The sequence below is a fragment of the Phalacrocorax aristotelis genome, unplaced genomic scaffold (assembly GCF_949628215.1).
Source record: "Phalacrocorax aristotelis unplaced genomic scaffold, bGulAri2.1 scaffold_130, whole genome shotgun sequence".
In the NCBI taxonomy this organism is placed as follows: Eukaryota; Metazoa; Chordata; class Aves; order Suliformes; family Phalacrocoracidae; genus Phalacrocorax; species Phalacrocorax aristotelis.
The window spans coordinates 88,476-116,112 of NW_027441300.1; the positions used below are offsets into that span (position 1 = coordinate 88,476).

At 49.1% G+C, this 27,637-nt stretch overlaps 1 long non-coding RNA gene across 1 annotated transcript; it reads right to left on the minus strand.

The window, feature by feature from the left end:
- Nucleotides 1-810: 810 nt before the first annotated feature.
- On the minus strand, nt 811-23,757 carry LOC142051315 (uncharacterized). Its single transcript, XR_012658409.1, has 6 exons — nt 23,146-23,757; nt 22,952-23,055; nt 16,958-17,082; nt 15,053-15,131; nt 1,095-1,152; nt 811-873 (listed from the first exon to the last, which is right to left on the minus strand). It is a non-coding gene; the product is annotated as an uncharacterized LOC142051315 (long non-coding RNA).
- Nucleotides 23,758-27,637: the final 3,880 nt, after the last annotated feature.

A 27,637-nucleotide genomic window follows, 5' to 3' on the forward strand; every position in this document is an offset into this window, starting at 1 on the left:
CAAGGACCCACCCCCGCAACGCCCCCCACCTCACGCGCGCCCGGCTGCTCCGCTCACCCGGCTGCTCCGTGCCCGTTCCGGACGAGGACGAACGCCATCCCCTGCGGCCCCTAGAGATACCACAGGGCACACAAAGTTACCGTCGCTCCGCCAAAAAACGAAGAACGAACCACACCAGCCCCGCGCCCCTCCCCTCTGCGACCCAGCTCACCTCAAACGCGCATCCAGGCCCAAAGGCAGCCGGCGCACAACCTGCAAAACCAGAGACAAACGCTTCAACTGAGTGGCCGTACGACACCTTGCTCTCAAACAGCCGCCTGGCCTTCAAGCCCCTCACCTCTCGGACCTCTCGTCGGCACGCGGCGTCTCCCCTCCGAAGCCTGCGTGCAGCACCTGCAAGAACCCAAGCAAAAAAGGACCCGCTCGGGTGCTGCGGGAGTCTCAGGATACCTGCACAAACACCACCACCCCCCCATCTCAGACATCTCAGACACGCACCTTTTCCTCGACAGCTCACCTGCCTAGCCTCCATCAGATCCGGTTGCCGTCTTGAGGCTCGCCCACCACCTGCAAGAGCCAAACGCATGTTGCTCGCAACCACCTGTGACGCGACCCCTCAGGACGAATCGCTACGCTTCAGCCCACCCGTCACCGCTCACCATAGCCTTCTCTGAAGTCTCATCACCACATTGTGTCTCTCCCGCAAAGCCTACATGGAACGTGCAAAAACTTAAGAAACAAGATACATGCTACGATATTACCCAGAACAGCAACCTACCCACGCCGAATCCCATTCTCACACATCTTTTCTTTGACAGCTTGCCTGCCCAGCCTCTGTCAGTTCCAGCTGCCACTTTGAGGCTCACCCATTATCTGTAACACACAAGTAACAGAGGTCACTTTTACCTTCGCTATCAACACAACACCTCAGAAAGAACCGCTACTTCAGCACACCAATCACCTAGCTCAACTCCCCTCCTGTGTCCAGCTCACACTTGGCTCATTCCTTACTGCCTTCTAACTCCCCAAAACACACTGCAGAGTCATTCAGCCATCAGTCACATGTTCCTTCTATATACCACACACCGTCCTACCTTCTTACAGGATTTCCTCGGCTTTCCTATGTCACCCTGAACAACTCCTCCTCTGCCTCTGGAAAAAAAGGACATGGTAGAAGTCACCTGGATGCACAGAAATAGCTTAAATGATCCATAGGTCTTGCTCTCATGTAGGAATACCATGTAGAGCCCAACTACCACCTGCCATTAAAGCACATACGTTAACTCAAGCATTACACCCTATACACGTACAAACCTGAAGACCGTTAGCATGTACTCTCAGCTAACACTCTAGCTGCCAGCTACAGTCATCTTCTTAACATCTACAAAATACTACTAAAGTTACTGACCTTTCCCATTGCTTTTGGCTATTGGCTCTGCACAAGCCTACACAGGGTTTTACAGAAGTCTATTGATATTAACTATACACTTGTATTGCTCTTCTTTTCTTAAAGAAACTGCATATATAAATTCCCATACATAAATGCATACAGAACACTCACCCTAACCCCTACCACATCTTATCAATACCCTTAACAGTTAATGTCAACACCTTCTAGATTACGCAAGAGAGTTTATGAAAATAATTTTGATTCAATAGAGAATTCCAATAATAAAAAGAAACATACTCAAAACTAAAAAGAAAAAAATAACAGAACAACATACTATCAAGCCATCTTACCACACCTGAACCTCCAATGCAGTATTAAATAAGGAAAAACATATAAGTTTAGACACAAATGATCTTTCAAATTTAAATGCCACCAACCCTTATTGAGTTCTAAAAGCCTTACCTCTCACAAGCATCTGCATGTCTTTAAATATCAAAACATACCTATCCAAAAATATTTAAACAGCTCAAAACTTACAATTAAGTACAGGAACACCAAAGCACCCACACTGGAGAAAGCCAGGAGGGAAGGGAGCTCCCTCACCAGAGGCTGTGGCTCATATACCCCGGGCCCTGCCCACCAACCTTCCCACAATCACCTGGGAAAGGGGAGGGGTGAACCACCACAGGGTATAAAGGCAGCTGAAGGAACAGCAGGGAGTTTTCTCAAGTGCTTTATGTTAACAGCATGGAAAAAGACAAAAAGAGTGGTTCTTACTGTAATTGTACTACTATTTGTTTTTCTTCACCTACATGTATTGCATCAGCAATGTGGCCAGGTAAGAAATTAAACTTCATTTTCCTAGGATGTATACAGGGAAAAACGATGTCTTACTAATTTATATAGAAGAGCACCTCCTGGATTATAATAGCACTATTATGACCATTAGTTGTATGTTTTACTTTTCTGTAAAACAGAAGAGTTATACAATTATGGTTCATTTCTAGCAAAACCACACATACTATCTACATACTAGCAGAGCTATAGTCTAGATATGACTGAATGGCAAAGTGAATTAAATCTCTGGTTCAAATGAAATTATTTTCTATAAATCACTGATAATTCAGAGTAATTTTGACACTCTGATTTCCTTAAGAGACTGATAGCAGTCTCAAAGGACAAAAATTTAAAAAGGGAAATACAGGAGCGGTATCAAAAGTTATATGAAGTGTCCTAATGAGCATATAAGCAGCTAAATAAAGAATAAAAGGGGAAGTGTAATAAAAACTCATTGAGACATGTGTTGCTAAAAATAGATCCAGGCTATTGATTCTCCAAGAATCTCAAGAGAAGATCAGAGCCACCCGTAGATATTTTTGGGGTACCAGATAGCAAAGAGAAACATACTATAAGACAGAAAACAGATTAATTACTGCGGAGTACAAAGATGGCTTTAGGAAAGGTTCTGGCAGAACAAGAGGCGTTGTCACAGGGATAGGAATAGTTTGTAATGGACCAGAGAAACTAAAGCAGTGGTGAGAATGCAGGAAGCTCAAAAGGGAATTGACCAAACTAACAGATATTCTCGGGGGAGCTGGAACGGGGGGCGGCAAAGAATTGAGGAAAGAAAAAAGTGATCGGGGTAACAGATACCGACTCAGGAATAGAGCTGGAGGGTAAAGAGGAGTGAAAAGTGCCCTTCTGAGCTAGAACAGGGCCCTGGGCTATCTCTATGAGGGGATGTCTCATGGGAACTCAGCAAATGGAGCAGAGGAGTCCCGAGGGAGCCCAAGACACCAAAGCAGCCTTGGAGCTGGAGCCTGAGGAGAGTCTAGGAAAGGACTGTGACTAGGATAGAAGATGTCCTGAGGAAGGCAGAGAGACAGAAAAGTATTTGGGGATGTGACAATTACATCCAGAGGGCATCTGAGTTCAGTAAACGCAACATGAGAAAGCCAGGGAACAAATAGAGGCACAAACAGAAGGAAGAAAGGACAGAATGACTGCTGTGCGCAGCATATACAGACTCAGAAAATCTTCAGATGGTGAGAGAGGGGTGTGAGTGCCACGGCAAAGCTAAAAGTGCGCAGAATGTGACCTCAAAGGGGCCGGTAGGTGTTGCGGCGCCCTGAGGGGTCCTGGGTGAGGCGCAGAGACAAAAGAATGCTCTGGGAAAGGAGGATACGGTCTGGAGGGGTGTGACCAGATTACAGATCTCCTCAGGAGCTGGGGACCGGCTGGAGGTACCGTAGTCAGCAGACGGTATGCTAAGAGCGCTCCGAGGCACAAGCAAACCCGAAGACTGGGTTCAGAGATAACAAGGGAAGACCAAAGCCTGCTACTGAGCTAAAACAGGGTTGTGGGACGAAAAGGGGCTCTCTGGACACACGGTGACTGGGAGCGGAGGGGTCACAAAAGGCTCGCGGGATAAGAGATTGAAAAGGAGAGTAAATGCTACCAAAATGCTGTGGAGCACAGGGAAGGTCTCGGGAGGCATCCTAGATGGCATAGAAAAGAAAAAGATTGCTCTTTTTTGGGAACAGATGTCTTGGAGAGGTGCGATTGTGACAACAATGTGCTGCTGGGGAACGTCTAAGACTGTGAGGTAAAAGGCCTATGAGGTAAAAGATGACATTTTAAAAGCTGCGACACTAACAAAAGACAAGAAATTATTCAAGTGTTAATACAGCCAATGGATAACATTAGGCAGAGGAGTTAAAAACTGATAGTAAAGAAATAGGGAAAAACATAAAACACCAAAGGCCAAGTGACTTGAAGATGTAGGGGAAAAAAAAAAATCAAGTGCGGGATGTTAGAAAAACAAAGAGAAAAATGAAAAGACGGACAGGAAACTGAAACGGGAGCGGAAAGAAAGTTAAAATGCAGCAGTACTAATGAAAGACAAGAAATAATTCTGAGAAACAGCAAAGGGAATAAAAGTAGACAGAACATTTAGGAAGCAAGAGATTAGGAAAAGGAAGGGCAAAAATAGATAGGGACAGCCATCTAAAAGAGACAGCAAATTTTAAAAGCTGTGACGCTAAGGGAAGAGAAGAAATAATTTTAAAAAGACAGCAAAGGGAGAAAAATTGGCATAGAAAAGGTTTAAAAAGCAAGGGGGATTATGGAACTAAAGATAAAATTTAAAACATAGGGACAGCAAACAGATGGATGAAGAAAACTGGTGAAGTGATGGTGTTAAGGGAAGACATATACTTGAAAGAAAACAGAGCAAAATAAGCACAGGAAACGGGCTAAAGGAAGAAATCTAAAAAGTGTCAGGGATTAGGGAAACCTAGAGCAAACTATTAATAATAGGGATGGAAAATAGAAAAATATTATAACAGCAAAGGTACTGCTACTAAGGACAAGAAATAACTAAAACAAAGACACCAGATAAAATTGTACAAAATTTTAGAGGAAAATACGATTCAAGAAATGAGGGAAAAAATTAAAAATAGCAACGGTCAAGTAAAATGGAAATGTAGAAATTAAGTGGAAAAAGCAAGGTCATTAGTGAAATAGAAGAAATAACTTTTTAAACTTCCAAAGGAATGCGAGTTAACTTATAAATAACATTTAAAAAGGAAGGGCTTGTAGGGAAATAAAAGAAAAAATTAAAACAGAGACTGTAACCTAGAAGGGAGGTAGAAAGGAAATGGAAAAAGCAAGGGCGCTAAAGAGAGATGAGAAATAATTTTGCAAAGACAGCAAAGAGAACTGAGGTTGCTGTAGAAAGAAAGCCTAGCCAGCAGTGCGTATTAGGAAATAAAGACAATCTTATGCAATAAGGACAGTGACCCAAAACAGACGTGAAAAGGAAATGTAAAAAGCGAGAGCGCTATGAAAAATAATTGAGAAGTAACACCGGCGAACGAGACAAAAGTAGGAAAGTTTAAAAGCCGAGGGATTAAGAGACAATAACAACTAAAAAATAGTAATAGAAATAAAACACAGACATAAAATTTTAAAAGCGATGGTGCTAAGGAAAGAGCTGAAAATGAACAAATGACCACAGTAAAGGTGATAATAGTACACAAAAAGAACACGATAAATGCAAGGGTGGTTAGGGTACCACTGGAAAAAAATTAAAAGGGATTGAATAAGGAGTTCATCTATCTCAAAGGGGGAAAAGCATTCTTCCTTGGGAATTTGCAGGGCTCGGGGAGGCGGCTTTAAGGGAGACTTGGAGGGGAAGGGATATAGCCAGGCTCGCTAAAGAAGAGCCTAGGGGCGGCATGCCGAGCTCGAGGGTGAAATCAATATCCCACCTTGAGCAGGTCTACCCCGATGCACGCAGCATAGATGCCGTAAGGCAGGAGATAGAAGCTGTTGTGCAGCGGGATAGCTTTGATTTTCTTGCCATCGCAGACATCGCAGAATCATAGAATGTTCTGGGTCAGAAGGGACCCACGAGGATTAGAGTCCAACTCCTTTCCCTGCACAGGACAGCCCCAAATTCACCCCATGCCTCTGATGGTGTTGCCCTAGTGCTACTTGATTATTGTCAGGCTTGGTGCTGTGCCTGCTTCCCTGGGGAGCCTGTTCCGTGGCCCTCTGAGTGAAAAAACTTTTCCTAATACCCACCCTAAACCTCCCCTGGCCCATCCTCCTGCCGTTCCCTCAGGTCCTATTGTTGGTCACCGGAGAAAAATGATCGGCGCCTGTGCCTCCTCCACCCCTTGTGAGGAAGCTGCAGACTGAGATGAGGTCTCCCTGTCTCTAGGCTTAATAAACCAAGTGACTTTAGCTGCTCCTAGTACGGTTTCTCACCAGATGCGGTGGGATGCCTCGTACAATTCGAGTGCTGCGATGGATGGCTCTAATCTCTTACAAAGGGTTAGGCAAGGAAGGAGATGTGGTGGGGTGGCTCTGTACGTTAGGTAGTGTTTTGGTTGTAGAGAGCTCAATGATTGGGAGGATGAGGTTGACGGCTTATGGGTAAGGATGAGGGGAAAGGCCAATGAGGCAGATATCCAGCTGGGGGTCTGCTGTAGACCACCTGACTGCAATGAAGAAGTAGCTGAAGAATTCTACAGGCAGCTGGCAGAACTCTCCCAGTTGCTACCCCTTATTCTCATGGGGCACTTGAACTTACCAGATGTCTGCTGGAAAGAAAACGCAGCAGAGGAAACTGTCTAGGAGGTTCATGGAGCACGTGGAAGGTAACTTCCTGATGCAGCTGGTAAATGAGCCTACTGGGGAGGTGCCTCGACTGACCTGCTCTTTAGAAACAGAAGGACTGGTGGGAGATGTGGGGGTTGGAAGCCATTTTGCGCCTAGCAACTGCACCCTGATAGAATTCCTGATGCCTGGCAAAATAAGGAAGGGGGGGCTGGCAAAATATATACTGTGGACTTGCGGAGGGCAGGCTTTGGACTCTTTGGGACACTGGTTGAAAGGGTTCCTTGGGATGAAGTCCTGAAGGGCTAAGGGGTCCTGGAAGGCTGGACGTTGAAGAAGGAAATCTGGAAGGTGCAGAACCAGGTTGTCCCTGTGTGCAGTAAGACAAACGGGCAGGAAGATGACAGGCCTGGCTGAACAGAGAGCTTTTGTGGTGGCTCGGGGGGGCAGGGAAAGGAGAGTTTACTGCTTTTGAAGAATGGGTAGGCAAGTCAGGAACAGAACACAGAGCTTGTTATGCAAACCAGGAAGGCAAAAGCCCAGCTAGAACTCAACTGGCCACTGTTATTAGAGATGACAAAACATGCTTTTACATATATGCTAACAGAAAGAGAGCCAAAGAGACTCTCCAGCCTCTACTGGGGGCCGGGGTGGGGAATGCTGCCACTGAGGACTAGACTGAGGTACTTGAGGCCTTCTTGGCCTCAGTCTCTAGTAGACTGGCTGTTTATCACCAGGGTAGTAATGGTTCACCTTCAGTGCGCTCACCAGGCATGTACAGGATGACCAGGGGATCAGGCCCAGACACCGCAGGTTCTGCCTGACCAACCCAGTCTTCTTCTATGACCAGGTGACCCACCTAGTGGATGAGGGAAGGGCCGTGGATGTTATCTACCTGTACTTCAGTAAAGCCTTTGACACTGTCTCCCACAGCATTCTCCTGGAGAAGCTGGTGGTTCCTAGCTTGGACAGGTGTACTCCTTGAGTACAAAACTAGCTGGATGGCTGAGCCCAAAGAGTAGTGGTGACAGAGGTTAAACCAAATTTGTGGCTGGTCATGAGCGCTGTTCCCCAGGGGTCAACTTTAGGACTAGTCTTGTTCCATGTCTATATCAATGCTCTGAATGAGGGGACAGTGTGCCTTCAGTAAGTTTGCAGATGATACCAAGTTGGGCGGGAGTGTTCATCTGCTCGAGGGTAGGAAGGCTCTGCAGAGGGATCTGGACAGGCTGGACCCATGGCCTGACGTCAACTCTATGAGAATTAACAAGGCTGAGTGCCGGGTCCTGTGCTCGGGTCACAACGACCCTATGCAATGCTACAGGCTTGGGGAAGAGCGGCTGGAAAACTGTGCGGCAGAGAAGGACCCGGGGGTGCCGTTTGACAGCCGGCTGAACGTGAGGCGGTGGTCTGCCTGGGTTGGCAAGGAGGCCGATGGGGTCCTGCCTTGTATCAGAAATAGCGTGGCCAGCAGGAGTAGGGAAGTGATCGTACCCCTGACTTGGCACTGGTGAGGCCGCACCTTGAGTATCGTGTTCCCTTTCGGGCCCTTCAGTACAAAAAGGACAGTGAGTAGTTGGAGTATGTCCAGAGAAGGGCAACAAAGCTTGGGGAAGGGTCTGGAAAACAAGTCTTATGAAGAGCGGCTGAGGGAACTGGGGTTGTTTAAGTCTGCAGAAGAGGAGGCTCAGAGGAGGTTGTAGTAAACTGGGTGTAGGTTCCTTTTCCCAAAGAGCTAGCGATTGGACAAGAGGAAATGGTGTCGAGTTCCATCAGGGAATGATCAGATAGGGTATTAGGAAAAATTTCTTTACCCGAAGAGTCGTCAGGTATTGGAACAGGCTGTCCAGAGAGGTGGGGCAGTTGCCCTCCCTGGAGGCATTCAAAAGATGCGTGTATGTGGCACTTTAGGACGTGCTTTAGGAGGCACGGTAGTGTTGGGTTGATGATTGGACTCAATGATATCACAGGCCTTTTCCAACCTTATTAACTCTATAAAAAAAAGTCACCTTGATAAAATATTTTAAAAGCAATGGGGTGCATGAGCAACAAATAACCCTTAAAATTAGGGATTGGCAGCTTCGTAAAACTAAACCTAGAAAGAGAATTTTAAAAGCAATGGAGTAAGGGTCAGACAGGAAAAAGTAAGAAATAGGGACCGCAAACTAAATCAATGAAGACAAACAAAATTGGAAAAGTGATTTAGTTGAGGACAGGCAGGAAGAAACAAACGTGGACGCGGAACTGAACGTAGACAGACAGCACAAATGTAAAAATCAACGGGGTTCTGGCCATGTGGGTAGAAGTTAAATATCAAGAGAGGGAGACAGATAGATGGCCACAGAGAAAGGATGTAGGAAGAGCAAGCCGGGGCAGAGCAGAGTCAGTCACTGAAATGGAGATAGGTCGCTGGGTAGAGGCAGACCTAGAAATGCAATTTTTACAAGTAATAGGGAAGAAAAAAATAGCAGGAGTGGAGCCAGAAAAGGAGAGGTATAGAAAGGACACATAGAAGGCGATGGGGTGCAGGGCAGTGTTGGCAGAAGACCAAAAAGCTTTGGTGAGCTGTGCAGCCTGAGAAGGAGACAGAGGCAGGGACAGGCAAGGAGGCAGACAGACACTGGGAAAAGCATAGCAGGGATAGGCCCAGATGCATGGGAGGAGCTGTGCGACTCACTGCAGCTCCTGTTGTGGGCAGGACACCTTCACAGCCCTGAGGTTTCTCTCTCTCCCTCTGCCCCTTCCCCCTCCACAGTGCTGGCTGCCCAAACCATGCCCCTCCCGGAGCAGGAGGCGGGTGCCCCGAGACTCCTCTCCGACCGTGTTTCCTGGACACACGGGGGCCAACGCACATAGCCAACAGAGCTGCTGATATCCTGTTACCTTGTGCTGGTGGCGTTCTCTGGCCGGGATGGATCCTTCCTTGCTCAACGACACGCTGTTCCTTGCTGGAGGCACCTGCCTGTGGAACACCCTTCCTTTCACTCCTCAGCCAGCTCCTGCAGGCAGGAGTGTCCAGGCAGCCCTCTCCCCAGCTAGAGCCCCTTGGCACAGCAGGGCCAGCCCTGTCCTCGGACTCACCAGCTGCATCCAACAGCACATCATCTTCTCCCTTGGACCCAGCTGCAGCCACTCACCCCGAAGCCCAGGGGCTGCAAACGCATCTGGGAATGCGCAGGAAGCAGCGAAGCCTTGTCCCTTCACACGCGTCAGATATGGTTGCAGTGAGCTGGCTACCAGGGTCAGCACCCAAAAGCAGTGTGACAGAGGAAAAAGAATAAATAGGGAGGAAGGACAGAGGAAAGAGCTGGAACAAGGCACATGGGAACCAGAAACAAAGAGGTGAAGCGTACAGGGCAGAACTGGCAAAAGAGCAACAACTTTTGGGGCACCAGAGAGGTAGGTGGACCAGAATCGGGGATTTGGGGATGCATTAGTGCTGTGGCAGCAGCTCTCGCTCTGCAAGCGCAGCCCTGCAGGAGCAAGTCACCAACTGGGAGGATGGGCCCTGACTTGGAGCGGAAAAGGGATAAGGGGCAGCTTTAGAAAGCGCTTTTATAACTTCAGTACGTATGAAGGGGGGGGTTGAGCTTCTGAAACCGTTCTATAAATAGTGTTTTTCTTAGTGTTGTAAAAACCCTATATAGCAGATATTTTAACACTGAAGTATCTACCTAAATATATGTATATTCAGGGAATACATAGATGTTTGATAACTTAGTGTAAACAGATATTATCTATTGTGACTATATCTATATACATCTATAGAATATTTATGCATCTATTTAGACATACCGATCAACACTTTTATCAGAACTTCTATTTAGCTATCTGTTTAAACTTACATATATCATCACTAATTTTACACTTCTCTATTTAGACTGAGATATCTACTTATCTCTATACCTGTTTACACTTATTTTATTATCTTTATTTAGATTACATAGAATATCTAACAGAAGGGTTGGACTAGATGATCCCTGAGAACCTTCCAACCTGTGACCCTGCGGTAGGCTTATTATAGAACACACACTAAATTCAGATAGCTTTATCCAGGCAGACGACTTCTTATATATTTTGAAAACCAATATTAACTTATAAATAAAGAAAAAACTTTAAATTTTTTATATTCCAAGTTCTTTGTACTATACAGTAGGTAAAAAGTTTATTTTAAAGGAGAAACATGTACAGGCTCTTAAAATATAAAAAACTTGTATAGACATAATTTTTTTGTGCATTTTAAACTCTATATAGAGGAAGGAATTCAAAATAGAAAAAAAACCCTTTTCCTTTATTGCAATGTCACACACCCATACTTATAGTTTATAATATGTAATAATCCCCCCACGACTCTTTGGGGAGGGACCCCCCATTACACCCCCATCTGTAACAGGTTAGCAGGATTCCTATGCACAAAATTCACCCAACATATGATATTTCAAAAGCACAACAGTATTTATTGCTCTGTTAGAGCCTTGCAGAAGCAGTTACTAGCATATTGTTTTCCCCTCATCGGAGTCTGACCAACCTGACTATGCCCGAGACACCGCCGAGCAGGAGGGTGACCGTGAGCAAGGTCATCGTGGAGAAGGGAGGTAGGCGTGGCACCTTCAGGGTGTCCCCTGTGGTTCCCAGAGCGTGCTCTGTCTCCCCCCCGCTCTGCTTTGAGACGCCCCTTTTTATACCCTCAGCAGATTCAAGGCAAAAGTACTGCCTAGACATTGCCGCACGCGTGGCCGGCACATGCAACAAGACCTGCCGGGTACGTGCTCTGCCAGCTAACGGCGGTTCTGGGGTTGCAACAACATATTGTGCAATGACATTCCTCCCACTTCCCCCCTTGGAGGTTGCGTTCTCACAGCTGTGTTCAGCTTGTGATTCTTCCACTGTGGCCCTACACTGACCACCATCTAAAATCCCTCACGCACCATCCCCCCTCACCTGCTGCTCTGCTGCATCATTTCCCCACCCATAGTGACATTAGTGTGCCCCGAGTAACAGGAAGCAAGCATGGGTGGGGACGTATTTACTGAGCATACCGAGATGCTTTCATCAAGATGTTGGAAAAACAAAAATCTAACTATATGTCACCATATTAAAAAAATGGGAGCAGATGAAAATACAAACTGTTGTCAGCCTAAGGCATAGTCTATCAGTTCAGTCAAAGGAGGTTTCTAAGTAAATGAATCAGCTTGAAACACAACATATCCTTTACAGCTTAAGTGAGTAGAACACTTAAAAAACTATTAACAGCTATTTATACTAAAAATCTGACCAAAATGGTACCACACTAAAGATTCTTGCTGGTGTTAGAAAAAGCCTCATCCCTTCCTTACGGCACTGCCGCAGGGAGATAACCCTATGAGACTGCAGGGCAATGCTATAGCGTACCAAGAACCTATGCTTACCGATTCCCCACCACGGCTACAGCTCTTTCACTGCTGCTGCTGCACATCATGCTTACTCAATGAAGCCCAAAGTGTCAAACCTAAATCAGGGGAACACAGCTGCCCTTCTGAAGGCAGGCTGCTTGGGGTGATGGGGGGAGCTGTGCGTCAGGGCACAGGGCAGCCAGGCAGACCAGATGCCAGTGGCTGACCTGCAAAGGAGTTGTGCACTGCTGAGCCTTGGCCTTCATTGGCTTGTCAGCACCTCGCCTCGCCTCTGCACTGCCAGGACCCTGCTCTGCTCATCCTGCATAAGCACAAGGCTTCAGCAAGCACAGAACAGGAGGCCAGGGTAAGTGAGGGCATGTCACCAAGAAAAAACCCACACAGGAGAAAACCTCATGCAGGAGGCCCATTTCAGTGGAAGGGAGGGCACAGACACATGGAGAGGAAGGGTGGGGGAGGAGACAGACACTGCTGGATGGGGGAATGTCTGGGCAGACACTCCATGGGGAACATGCATGGGGATGACTGACACCAGGGGGTCCCCCCAGGATAATCCACAACGGGCAACTCACCTGGGATAACCTGCAGATGATGATCCGCTCCAGATAACTGACCCACTGCGGAGAATCCATTCCAGACAAGCCCCAGAAATGCCCTTCCAAATGCAGGTGTTTCACACCTAGTAATCCCCAAAACAGGATTTTCATAGTTTTTTTTTTTATAGGGTTGGGTTGGTCAATTATTGCTTTGGAGGGTTTTTTTTTTATCCTTGGGTTGTGTTGTTTTCCATTTTGCTGGGTTTCTTGGGGATTTGTGTTTTGAGTCCTTTTTTTTTTAATAATATAAAAATTGGGGTTTTTTTTTCAAAAACATTGTATAAAGTGGGGGGGTTTGTGTTTTTGAACCACAAGAATTGCTGATTTTCAGTTTATGTTTTGTGGATGAGAGTGGCTGGTCCATGGGTTTTCTTCATTTGGAGTTTTTTGTAGGTTTTTTTTTTTGTGGTGTGTGTTTGTTTTGTCACTCCCCAGCCCACCTACCTGATGTGCGGAAAGCGGACTCCACAATCTGTAAGATTGTGAAGTAGGTATGTTTATTCAGTGCTGGGCAGCACGGGGGGTAGTCCCACCAAAGTCATGCGCACCTGTGTGATAGTTTGTCTTCCATTTATATAGTAAAGCATTACAGATACATACAATTTCCCAATACGCCTATAGATATGCATGACCTTTCCCCACGTCGTATTAAAATTAGCCAAAAAAGTAGTTTCCATAAATCTTTCCCAACTGAGCTTGCGCAGTGCCTCCTCGTGGTGGTGATCGGGGGTAGTAAAGATGAAGGCTGCTGGCTCCTCTTCATCACCGCTAGTAACCTTTTGGTTTTGCGCAGACTCAGTTATCTCTTGACACTTGTCTAAACTACTGTTTTACCTGGTTCTTTAGACAATTTTCCATCCTTCTCAGGAATTTGTCCTTCGCAAGTGGATTCCAGGCCTCCTTGCTAATTATTTTACACAGTGGCTAGACAAGCGTTCCGCAACAATTAACTTTCAGCTGGATAAGCATTCAGAGATAGAACAGTTAACTTCTGGGTTTGCATCTTAAGAGCCCCTTCCCCCTTTCATAGCCCCCAGCCATTTTCTTGCTTTCCAGCTGCACAAATCCACCTGGAGTTGACTCTTCCAGTTTGCTTTGGTTCCACCACCCCCCACCACTGCAGACCCAGACTCAAAAGGTTTGGGGTTCTTTTGTACCCTGGCAGCAGCTCCCACTCCGCATATGCAGCCCCATAGGGGAAAATCCCCATTTGGGGGAATCAGGCCCACACTGGGATAGGAAAAGGAGAAGGCGAGAGGGGCAGCATTTGAAAGCACATTTGTATCTTCAGTTGATGGGGGGAGTTGAGGGGCGTTGTCCAATTTATAAATCCTATGTATAAATAGGGTTTCTTTGCATTTTAAAAACCTTATATAGCATAGACATTTACACTTATGTGTGTACTTACACATCCATATGCTTATGGAATACATATATTTTACACATATCTATTTAGACTATTTACACTTACACAGAATAGCTATTTCCACATACCTGTTTAGACTTACATATCAATACATACATAGAACACCTATTTAGACTAGCTATCTGCTTACTTATACTTTTCTGACACTTGAATCTTTTTCAACTTCTCTATTTAGACATCTACTTAGACTATGTAATACACAGTAAGTGTAGATGCTCGCTCTAGTCAGACTTCCTTCTATTTTGAATTCCTTCATAAATCCTTTTTCTTCATTTTAAACGCCTTTATTTTTTATTTTAAATGTATGTAGACAGGCGAGTTACTTTTGTATTTTAAAATCCCGTATCTCAATGTAGAATTCTTTCTATCCTAAAATCCCTTTATACATCTATAAAGTAATAATACTTTTCAATATATATAAAATAAGAGGTTTTCTCTAATTCAGTGCCTCACACCCACGTTTGCTTCTTAAAATATTTTTCTTAATAGCCCCCTGAATTTTCTGGCATTTTTGGGCTACAACCCCCCTTTTTGAGGGGGGGGAACCCCTAGATGACCCACACACACTGACCTGCTCCTCTGATGCATTATCAGCTCCCCCATTGACACTGGGGTGCCCTGCATGACATCATCACCCGCCCAGGACTCCCCCTATTTTATTATAGTAAGGTTGGACTAGGTGATCCCTGAGGTCCCTTCCAACCTAAGAATCTGTGATTCAACCCCAAGAAGGGCACTAAACAAGGGAATCTGCTCCAACCTGCAGCTCATTAATAGTGTCATTTACAAAGGTACACACACCCACCCCACCCACCCCCCCAAAAAAGGGGAGCTCTGCTAATATCTAAAAGGTGGGGCAGCCCCCCCAGCCCCTGTCCGCAGGCTGGCGGCCACCCCACAGCGGAGCGGGAGCGTGCCAGAGGACAGTGTCACATCTCTCTCAGGCTCTGCTCGGCCATGCTCCCCCTCTGTTACCGCTCTGGGACGGGCTCCCTGGGGCAACAAACAGCCCCGGTCCCTGGGGGCCCCGACTCTCCCCTCCAGGCAGCCCTTGCGGCCGCACCTGCGGGGCACCTGCTGGAGACAGAGCCGGGAGCCTCCAGGCAGAGGGATGGCCCCTTACCTTCACCACGCTTAACGACCAGCAGGCAAACCCGGGCCGGGGGGCATCTCTTGAGCATCACGAGACACTTAGAAGACATCTGAAAAACAGAAATCCCAAACTATATTTCAGCACGTTAATAAAATAGCACAGAAGAAAATGGAGGAGCTCAGTCAGCCTAAGGGATAGGAAGGAAATTGAGCCGCAGCAAGATCCTAGGCAAACAGGTCATCTCAAAACACAACACATCCTTTAAAAGCTAGAGTGATTGGAACACTTGAAAACAGTATTAAGACTAACCGATACCATTTTGAACAGATTCTTCGTGTAACACTGAACGCTCTGGCTGCTGCTGGAAAACGTCTCATCCCTTCCTTACGGCACCGCTGCGGGGAGATAACCCCGTGAGGCTGCGGGGCAAAGTTGTACCAGAACCTCCGCTTACAGACCCACCGCAGCAGCTACAGCCCTCGCCCTGCCGCCGCACGTCTTGCTGCCTGGCTCCACGAAGCCTGAAGTGAAGCGTCAAACTTGAAAGAGTAACGTAAAAAATTAAGAATAAGTCTCAGTAATTCACTTTGTGCTGAGAAGGCGGGCGCGTGTTTACGCACATCCAATATGAGCGTCTAGGCTATAAAAGCTTTCCATTTTCCTTCTGCGTTCATTTAACTCGCACAGCCGTTCACGCCCGCCATAAGATTATCTATCTCCAAAATACACAGCAGCAACGTGACTGGGGGGTTTTGGCGTGTTACGGAGTCGGGAGGGACGTCCGCCCAGCTGTCCCGCCCAAGAGGTGCTGCTGAACTGCCAGGGAAACGCGCGTCGAAAGCGAGACTGAAATAAAATACTTAAGAGCGCTCCCTCAAAATACCGGCAGGAAACCCCCCCGCCCCCCAACATTCAGTCGCCCCTCATTAAATATTCACAACAAATACCTACCTGCTTAAGTACACCTAACAAATCGTACCCTACATCTGCTTGGCAGTTACAGCTGAAACAGCGCAAGTCACGTCGTAAATCAGACACTGTTAGCTTTTTTTAAACTTTCATTTATGACAGAAGAATCGGTGCGTGAAGAGATCCCCGATACAGTTTTACTTTTTTGGGGGAAAAAACATACCACAACAAAAAAAACACGCAAATCAAATCCCCAGTGTTGCAATACACGGGGCTACCAAGAAGGACCGGCAGACCTGCTAATGCGTTCGGCTGTACCGAAGCATGCAGGGGAACCGTATTTTTATGGTATCTCGACTGTTACAACTGGGAACCCAAGCACTACCAATGCCATCAACATCTGGAGTATGTGCTGTGCTTGGATCTCCGCAAGGACCATTGATTTTTTTATCTTAAAAAAAAAAAGCAATACTTTGCAAGTCTTGTGCTGATGAGTTCTACTGACAAAGACATTGTCTCTGAGATGCACTCTGATGGCAAGTTCATAGAATGCAACCTCACTGAATAAGAAATATCTCAATTTTATAAAATCTCTTCCTAACAAAAGTCACACTGCGGGGCTTTCAGATGGGCCAGATTATGAATCCTTTCACAACAAGAAACACACCAGCTAACCAGGATATTCTCGCAGTGGCCAGGTGCCTCTTCATCACGTGGAAAAAAAAATAAAAAAAAAACCAAAAAAAAACCGAAAAAACACCAGGGCCAGCAATAAGTATCACACAGGTCAACACAGATCTCTACCAGAGCACCCCCTCATCAAAACGAACATGCCCATCGGCTCACCTGCTCTGCACAGATTCCAGCATCACACCCCGCTTCCGTCATCGCTTGTGGCACCAAATGTATGAACACACAGTAAACTACCGTTACGCTCGTGAGAAATCACCGCCCCGTGACTTCCTCATTACTACCCAGCTCACTTCTAATGCTCATACGCCGTTCCAAAGACGGCCCACGTGTTACCTACAAAACTGAAGAGCTCGACGACGGACCACAGCATTCTCTGGTCTTAGATGCTGGCCACTGCCCCACCTTCTCAGACCTCTCATAGGCATGCGGCAGCACCGCTCCGAGCCTGCCAGCGGCACCTGCAAAAAGCCAAGCGAAAAGGCACCTCCTGAGATGCTGCCCGATGCCATAGCCTGCCCGCACCGATCCCCGTCTCGCACCCCTTTCCCTCGACAGCCTCCCACCCAGCCTACGTCACTTCCAGGTGCCGTGTTCAGCTCGCCCGCCGTCCGTAACACCCGAACAACGCGCGTTGCTTATAACTTCCCCAGCAACACAACACCTCAGAAGAGCTGCTACTTCAGCCCACCAATCGCCACTCGCCTTGCTCGACTTGCCTCCTTTGCTCATTGCTACGCTACTTCAAACCCGAAACAAAAGACAAACGCAAGGAGCAACGGAGTCATAGAGCCATCGGTCACATCTTCCCTCTATATACACCACGCACCAACTCACCCGCTTACATCGGTCCCCTCAGTTCCCCTCCGTCGCCCTGCACGACTCGTCCCTCGGCATCTCCAAAACCAATACCAAACAAGTCGCCTGGTTGCACAGCAGTACCTTAACTGTTCCTGAACACCGACTATAACCTGCCATTAAAAACAAACATATGACATCAAACATGAAGCCCTACGCACGTACAAGCTTGAACACCCTGCAGAGGTAATCTGCTCAGCTGAACTCTAGCTGCCTCTCCCAGATAGCCACGGTCACGGCCTCCGAGCCCACAAAACGTCACGGTGATTACGGTCCTTGCCTGCTGAGGAGGGCCACTCCATCCGAGATGACAGTACCACCTTTCCCCCAACAGCCTTGGCATAGCAACAGATGAACCCTAAGCTCTCATCGCTGTGCCACCTACCCGACTCTACACGGCCAGCAAGGCGGCTCCGAGCCAAACTCACAAAACGCACACACCAACGCTATGAGAAACACTACAAACTGCGCGCCTCCGAGACGAGAGAACGCTCTCGGCAAACACAGAGACAACTGGACGGAAGAGCTCGTCCAGCAACAAGACCTGCAGAACCCTGACAGTGACGCAAGGAGGCCCTAACGCGATCCAAAAAGATTAGAAGAGCGTCAGGGCCCGTGACAAGAAGTTCCTCTCAAAACTGAGAGGGAGGAGGCACAAGAAGCCCAGCTACAAGACCTAAGAATGTAAGGATGCAGGAAAGAAATCACGCTCCCTGAAAACAGACAGCGACAGAGCAGAGCTGTTCATGCATCTGGGAACGACGCCGCAGACGACAACTGCCCAGAAACTCCTCAAACATCAGAGCGATCCACGCTTTAAACTGTAACGCAAAAAGAAGCACCCGATGGGCGCCGGCCCCACAATTAGAACCTTGCCAGCCCCTAGGGATAGCGCTGTGCTCCTGAGAGCAAAGAGAACAAAGTCACCAGCCCCATGCGCCCCCTCACTGCGACCCAGCTCGCCTGAAATGCTCCTCAAATAGCCTTCAGTCGCATCTTCCCTTTAATCCTGCACACGGACCCGCCACCTTAGTGTGCTCTACTCAGCTCTGCTCTGTCACCCTGCACAGCTCCATCTTCATCCTCTGCAAGAACAGCATGATAGAACAAGTCACCTGGACGCACAGCAACAGCTTAACCATTCCACAGGTCTTGCTTCCACGTAGGAATACCATCTAGAGCCCAACTACTGCATGCCATTAAAGGAAATACCTTCAATCAAATGCTAAGCCCCACGCACGTACAAGCTTGAACAGCTGAGAGGTGCCCTCTGCTCAGCTAGCACTCTAGCTGCCTCTCCCAGACAGCTACGGTCATCCCCTCGGCACCCACAAAACACCCCGGAAATTACCATCCTCGCCCGCTGCCAACGGCCACTCGCTCCGACGAGGGTTGTACGGGCGTTGCCAAAACAGTCTACGCATATTAACATTAACCATATACTCTTATTGCTATTCTTTCCCCCGCTCTACCATTGCTACACCCCCAGGCGGAGCAGCTCTGACACAGGCATCGACGTGCACGGACCGACACCGCTCACAAATACTACAAGCGACGCGATCGAGGCACCTAAGAAAACTCTCACCGAGACGACGGACTTCCGGCCCAGAGATGCCACCGGGCGAGAAGATCTATACGGCAGCGAGGAAGAAGCTATAGCATCCGCAGAGAAGTCACCTACCATCATCACCTGCGATGAAACCATATACCCACAACTAGGACGATGCACGAGCGACAAGCCACTCTTAAAGACCTCAGAACGTACAGGTGCAGGGAACAGGTCCCAGAAAAGGGCCCTGCGTATTCAGACTGCTCTTCAGCAGCAGTACTGAGGCCGCCTTAATCACCGCCGCAAAAAGATGACCTTCTATAAAGGTCTAATATTTCAGACACAAGACAAATCTATGCAGTAGACTTAAAATGCGAGAAAGGAAGCTCTCGGTTACCATTATGCCGATGAGCCAGGGCTTGCAAAACCCTCAATATTGCTACCTAGGTGCCTGCTCAGCACGGAGAACAACAGACACATCGAGACCCAAGTACAGTAAGGAACAGACTACAAAATCCACACAACAGCACAAGCACAGGCAGGAACTCCCCTGCCTGGCAGATGCTTCTGTTTTGCAGAAAGGACACCACAACCTCTCTCGGCCCAAACGTGTCCGGTCTCTGAACGGTACCCTCCACTGATTTTACAACCCTTGCCTGCCCCACCTGCGCTTCCCCCAACCGACCGGCCACCTGCACAAAGACAGCATCGGCCCCTCAGCTTCCCTTCCAAATCCGGGGGCTCAAAAGCCATCCTTTAAGAAGGCCACACAGGCTATGTAGGATGGGGCTGTGGTCACACGGATACTCTTCATCTCCAAATGTGCGGTGCCATCACTCAGCGTCACACCACTCAACGCCGGCCACTTCCGCAACAACAGCCTCCTCGGAAGCGCCGTGAACTTCCGCTCCCCCACGCTCTAATGAGGCTGGATGTCGCGGCCGCCGCCACCTACGGTGCCTACAGAACCAGAGAGACAAGGTGACCGCTGCGCCTGGAAGCGGCCGCCCGCTCACAAACAATTCCACACCTCAAAAATAACAGCTGCTACGGTTTCCTGTTCATCGCTCACCTTGCCCGATGAGCTCGGGGCAGACATCCCGCTTTGCATATAGTTTTGTGAGTCCCTTCATTAACTAGTCACATAGGTGCTCGCACTGCACGACCCCTCCGTTGTCACGTGCTGACCTACCTTCTCACGATGCTCTGTTCGCCCCCTCCCTCCCGTGTCCGGCTCCCTGCCATGCATCTCCACCAACAGCCACATTCCAGACTCATCCTTTCCCCTACCGTGCCAACACGGCTCCGCTCACCTCCCAGTCCGTGCCTCCCGGGTCAGTGGCCGCGTCAGGCGCCTGCTCACGTACTCGGTCCGTCCCCGATGGCTGGGGAACCGTCACCTTCAATGCTGGGCCCACTTCTGGGGAAATACGGAGAGGCACACAGATATTAGACACTGCTTTCCAAAAGCAAGAGCTCACCACGCAAAACAAACAAATCCTTTTGACTGACTTGTTCGGCAACACAGAGACCCCAAAGGCAGAAATCCCAGACGAGTGACCTCACAGCCTGCCCCGTCACAGCACACGACGCCATCTGCTCGCCTTTGCTGTCACGCCTCACTCAATTGTCCTGCTTAACCCTAGACCTATTACTTGAACTGCAAGAAAAAGTCAAACCACGCAACACACAAAAATTACAGTTCGTGTCAGATGACTCAAGCACAGGCGGACACCGATAGGGCAAATGCCAAAAGCAATAGGGGAAGCAAACGGGCGTGGCTGGTGTAGTGACACACACTCCCTTTGTAGGTAACTCACTCCTGAGCGACTCCATGAACAGCTGGGTGGAGAACCTCTCGGCAGACAGCACGCTCGAGTGGCCGCGCTGACACATACGGGGAAGGAGACTGGGCTACCGGAGGCTGCTTGCACACAGAACGCGGCCATTAGCTAACACTTAAACACCCCTTTCCCAACCATCCCCCGGTACCAAGACTTCAAAAACCCCTCCTCTCCTCCTGAACTGTTAGGGAAGGAACCTCACTCCTTCCCGACAGCTCCTGCCCTGTATTTGCACCCCTAAAGCCCCTCTGTCAGCCGCTCCTCGGGAGCTGCCCTTCCCACCTCTGCCCCGCGTTCTGCGAGCACCTCCCACCTTCCGGCTTCCCGCAGACTCCGTGCTCTCTACAGGCCCACAAAATAACAGAAGCCCTGATGCTTATAATCTACAAGGGACCTGCCACAAGCTGCAAAGGTTCTCGGGACAACGTGGTACTCTGCGGGCGATCGGGAAAGGCGACGAGCAGTTCCGTAACCCGACACACACTATGCATTACGCCCCTGCTGCTTTCTGAAGGAAGGCTAGAGCTCCATATACAGATGTGTACAACACACTCACCCTAACCCCTACCGCAGCATCTCACCATCAGTCCTATTGAGAGATAACGTCAACAACTTGCACAACACACAGGCAAAACCGGTGGAAAAAATATAAGCTTCTATCTTTGGTCAAGTCATAAAATTCCGGGAAAACAAAACAACCAAACAAAAAAACCTACCACACACACAAAAGAACAACAAACCACAAACAAAAAAACCCAGACAAAACCATAACACCCCCACAAAACCAAATAATCCAAAACAATCTATCAGACCATCTTGCTACCCCTGAACACCCAACACAAACTTACTGACCCAAGGAAAAACAAAAGCTCGTACAAGTGTACTTTCTAATATATATCTGCTGCTCAACTTTGACTGCTCCTTAATCTCTTACCTCAGCCAGAAACCTCCCCATCTCTGAATGTCAAAACACACCTACCCAAAGAGCTTAGACAGCTCAAAACCTGCAACCAACTCAAGGAACAGTACCAGAGAAGCCCAGGAGCAGAATGAGCCTCCCGAAAAAAGGCTGGGGCTCATCTACGCCAGCGGAATGGCAAAGCAGAATGAAATTTTTTAAGAACCCCTTCTCAAAAAATATCTCTGGTTATAAAGTCAATCATTTACTGTAAAACCATCAACCATTCGGAGTCACCTCAACGCTCTCTCTCGCTCAGTCCCTTAACAGAACTGGATCAGTCTCAAAGGACAAAAAACATGAAAAGAAACGTGGAAATACACAAGCGTATCGGGAACTGTATGAAGCAGTTAAATTAACACCTCAATAGCTGGGACAAAACTAAATTGTAAAGGACAACAAAAAAACACCCCAGGAGACGCATCGATAAAAACAGATGAAGGCGCTCTCTTCTCGCAGAAGCTCAAGGAGAGACATGAGCCAACGGTACACAGCTCTGGGGTATCGGATACCGAAAAGAAACATACTCGAGACAGAAAACAGACTGCTGTGGAGCACAAAGGTGGCTTTGGCAAAGGTTCTGCCGGGACAAGAGTCACAGTTACAGGGAACGGACAGCGGCCGGCAGGGGAAACGCCGTCGGCGTGGAGGGGCCAGCGGGGTAAATGCCGCCCTCAGCTAACGCTGCGCTATCAAGCCTTAAGCGAAAACTGCAGAGTAGTTACAGGAGACGGGCATAAGATGGATGCTGAATATCACTTGATGGTCACAAAATCTCATGGGGATGGGCACCACGTAGCCTCACGGACACCCCTTAGACCCAAACGCTTAACGAAAGACGCTTCTTGCCAAAACACAAGCTCGACGAGGAAAAGCCAAAGCTGATGCGGGGGCAACTACTAAAATCTCAGTACGTGAGCAGGCATTACTTAAGATGGTGCGGTGGTTCTGCCGGGTCCGTCCAACCTGAGCAACGGGTTCTAACGCCTGTCCAGCAGCGTCCATGATCTCTCTCACGGCCTCCCACATCAGAAACCTCCCCTGCCCAGGACCGCGTTTTGCATGTCCCACCCCTCCCCATCCCCGCAATGAAAATCAAACACAACAAATACGCACTCTACTTCATCTTCTTGGCCTCCAAAAGAAGCTTCCTTCCACTGCTGAGCGTCGACACCGACATCCTCATGCTGTTCCTCAAAAGCAGGCTGGCCCTCGGGTGCCCGTACTGCCAAAGGAAGAGAAAATGATTATGCTCTTATAATGAGCTCCATCATCCTCTCCTTCTTCAGGAAATCGAATCCCGATCACTACATACCAGAAGTTTGTGCAGGAGATGTCCGAGGCCAGCCCCGTAAATGAAGCACTCTGTGACCCTGCTTTCTCTTTTGGCCACAGCACCCGCCACCGGGGAGCCCCAAACCCCTTTGTGACTCCCTAGGAAAACCAGATACAACTAGTTCAAAACATCTGGCAGGAGAGAGATGACCGACAAACACGTATAGCCCACCTCAAACCAGCTAGAGAGCTGACTTCCTCCCCCACTAAACTCTCGTCTTCGACAAATACACCAAACAGAACAATGTTTACGCTGAACAGAACAAAACCCTTACCCTCTGACACTCTGAAAAGGATTTGTGCACCCACAAAATATATATATTCATGCTATCGACCCACGTGCCACACTTCCTCAGGGTCAGCCCCGCAAAGACAGGAGAACACCCGATGCTCTCTCCACAGATACCCCGATACTCCGCTCCCTTCTTCGCCGCTCCTGTCACGGGAAAATGCTGGGAATAAAAAAAAGGTTCAGAGAAGCAAAACAATAAACAATAGGGAGAGGGACCAGTGCAAAGGAATAGAGAGAGGAAGAGACGAACAGGAAGGACAGACAACCCCATCCTGAGCACAGCCTCTGGGAGAGGGAAAGAGGAAACAGCAACCGTTATCACCGCAGATCGACTCAGACCAAAGCCTCTCCTTCCGCAGGGGCTTCTGGACACACCGCTCCTTCCCTGCGCTACTGCCAAGGGCCCCTGCACTGAGGGGGAATCCACTGCAGGCAGAGAGAGGCGGAGAAAGGAAAAGTAGCCACAGGCTACAGGAAAGAGAGAGGGAGGACTGAAAAGACGGGGAGGCAGGGAGCCACTCAGAGCGAGACGGAGAAAGAAGGTGCGGGGGGGGTGCAAAAAAAAAATAATTTTGCAGCAGGTAAGGAAAGAGAGGGGGCCGGGGGAGAGACAGGGAGGGCCCAGGACATACAAGAGAGGCAACGGGGCCCCACTGGCCCAGGACTCACCGCGACTCTCGCTCTCAGCGCTGCTGGCACAATTTAGCCGTTCACATGCTTCTTTCCCCTCCTCTCCTCCCTGCCTCTTCTGCAGCTCCAGACTCTAGGCCGACCTCCACCTAAAGAGGATACGTGGGTGTCTTACCGCTCTTACGAGATGAGGCTTCCTAGGCACGTAGCCTAGCTCGCTCGTGCACTACACGCCCGTACCGAACTGCGGGTTCCAACTGTGGGAAGAAGGGGGAGTCCTTGGGGGCTACGGCATTTCTCTTCCTAACTAACCGTTACACATGACAGAGCCCTGCTTTCCCAGAAACAGCTCAACACCTGCCCGCCGAAAAGGAGGAGCGAATTAATTCCTTGCTTTGCTTCCACGCACAGCTTTTGCTTTACCTATTAAACCGTCTTGATCTCAACCCATGATTTTTCTCGCTTTTACCCTTCCAGCTCTCTCCCCCAGCCCACTGAGGGTGGAGTGAGCAAGCAGCTCCCTGGTGCAGAGTTGCCAGCTGGGGCTAAGCCACGGCACGCGCTTGTCCCGGTTTGGCAGGGAACGGACCGTCCGTCGCCTGGCTCCTGGAGCGACGGGCTGCTGGGCAGAGGGGGAGGCCACCAAAGGTGAGGAGCAGGGCACAGGACAGTAGGAGGAGAGAAGAGCAGCATCCGGCTGGACGGGGGCGGGGGGGGCGTGTGTGCGTGTAGTGAGAAGGCACGAGGCAGGGAACAGGACGGCCAGAGGAGGACAGGGAGCCTGACGGAGGTGGAGATAAAAGCAGCAGAGAGAGGGGAAGAGCAGGACACAGACCAACAAAGAAGGATGAGGAGCAGGCTGGAGACGCACAAAGAACCTGGGGCAGGCAGCACGACAGCGAGGGAGGAAAGAAAAACAGGGGCAGGAAGCTGGACCGAGCGAGATGGAGACAGACAAGATAAGCGACAAGAACAGGGCAGAAAGGGAAGAATGAAGCCACGGGGACAGGGAGCCGAGACAGCCAACGACGGAGGGAAGGGGCCGGGGAGGGAACACCACAAAACAAACCATGGGGCTACGTGGTACAGAGCATGAGAAGGCAGAGAATTAACAATTAGGGACAGGGAGCCAGAAAAACAACAAAAAAACCACCAAAACAAAGGGAGATGGAGAGCAAAAGGAATCGCAATGCGTACAGAGAGAAGAGAGAAACAATTCTAAAAGAGGGTCACGGGGAAGCCAGAGACAGCAAGATGGAGAAAGGACAGAAGCTACAGGCTACAGGGCAGAGAGGGAAGAATTAATGAATAGACGCAGAGAGCTGGGCAGAAAGAGGTGGAGAAAGGCTGAAGATCACACGGCCAACAGGGAAGAGAGAAGAGAGGGAGGAATTTTAAAAACAGGGGCAAGAAGCCAGAGAGAGGGAGAGAGAGGCAACAATAAATGGGGACAAGCCACAGGGCAGTGAGGAGGGAATCGATGAATAAGAACAGCAGACCAAAGAGAACACAACGTAGAATGGAAAAAAGGAACAGCGGCCTACAGGGAAGGAGGAATTAAAGATCAGGCACTGGGAGGCAGACAGAGACACATGAAGAAACAAGTGGGAAAAAAAAAAACAAAACCAACAACGGCAACGGGCTACAAAGACAGACAGAGAGGGAAGAAATAAAACATCGCAGCAAGGAGCTGGACAGAGAGAGATGAGGACAAACAAATAGCACGGGTCTAAGTGACAGAGAACGTGGAATTAGAACACAGAGAGAGGGAGCCGGACAGAGAGAGAGGCCGAGAGAAAAACCTAGACGGGCTACAGCGGGCAGAGGCAGGGATTAAAACCTAGGGACAGGGAGCTGGACAGAGAGAGACGGAGGTCACAGGGAACAGCGGTGGCTGCAGGAAGAACAGGAATCCACAAATAGGGAAAGGGAGCTCGACAGAGAAGAACTCAGAAAGGCAAGAACAGTAGCAGGGTGCAGAGCAGAGCAGACGAATGAAAAAGCGCGGGGGGAGCGTTGAGGCAGACAGAGAGAGATTAAGAAAAAAGTCACGGGCTACGTGGCAAAGCAGGAGGAATTCAGAAACGGGGATGGCAACCAAGGGAGAGTGAGCTGGTGAAGGACAACGGGCATTCCAAGTGAGGGACGGGGAGCTGGGAAAAGCGAGGCAGAGAAAAACAGAATCACAGAGAGAATCACACAAAGCCAAAAAAGAAGAAACTGAACAACAGGAACAGGTGTAACCAAAGCGATGAAATCAGCCAACCAGAGACGGTGTTCCATTACGGGAACATGGAGCGTACGAATCAGCGCACCTGTTGATCTGCATTTTAGTCCCTAGGCGATCGTTAACGTCAGCAGAACAACAGACAACGTGCTTCTGTCAGAAAAGGACGACAAAACGCGGTTTCGTGGAGCGGACTGAGAGAACTAGCCAAGACTGCCAAGATTAACAGCCAAGAAGGTAAAAGGCAATTCTGGCAGGGGGAGATCGCGACCACCGACTCACGGACCACCACCGAGCCTGCGCAGCGATTTACATACGGAACGAGCAAGTTTGTACCGATCAGCAGACAGGACAATAATGAATACGTATGAATACGTAAAATTTTGATCTACAAATTGAACGGGAAAGGTGCGTGAGGTACGCACGCCAGGAGGAGCGATCCCCCGTGCATCCGGCGCCGTGAATAAAGAATGCCTGCTCTTTAATACTAAATTGGTCTTGAGGAGTTGTTTCCGATTTTACCGCGTTTTTCGGTAACACAGGGAGTCAGACCGAGAGAGCCAGAGAAAGACAAAAATACCGACAGGCTACAGGACAGAGCAGGAGGAGTAAAAAAATAAAAACGGAGCCAGAGCCAGGCAGAGAGAGGCGGAGAAAGAACAAGTAGCCACAGGCTACAGGACAGAGAGAGGGAGGACTGAAAAGACGGGGAGGCAGGGAGCCACTCAGAGCGAGACGGAGAAAGAAGGTGCGGGGGGGGGGCGCAAAAAAAAAATAATTTTGCAGCAGGTAAGGAAAGAGAGGGGGCCGGGGGAGAGACAGGGAGGGCCCAGGACGTACAAGAGAGGCAACGGGGCCCCACTGGCCCAGGACTCACCGCGACTCTCGCTCTCAGCGCTGCTGGCACAATTTAGCCGTTCACATGCTTCTTTCCCCTCCTCTCCTCCCTGCCTCTTCTGCAGCTCCAGACTCTAGGCCGACCTCCACCTGAAGAGAACACGGGGGTGTCTTACAGCTCTTACGAGATGAGGCTTCCTCGGCACGTAGCCTAGCTCGCTCGTGCCCTACACGCCCGTACCGAACTGCGGGTTACGCGTACAGACCCTGCGGTGCACGTTGGTGGCCTGGCCTGGCCCGCTGCGGGCTATGAAGGGGGATCCTTCCTCCCTCACCTGCAGGGACAGGCTCTCTCTTGCCTGCAGCAGGAAAGCAGCTGGCAGCCAGAGCGCCTTCAGTTTCTTCTGCTTTACCTTTCGTTGGCGTCTCCAGCTTCAGCCGAGGCAGCTCCTCTCCACAGCCGGGAAGGGCTTTGTCTATCCCTTT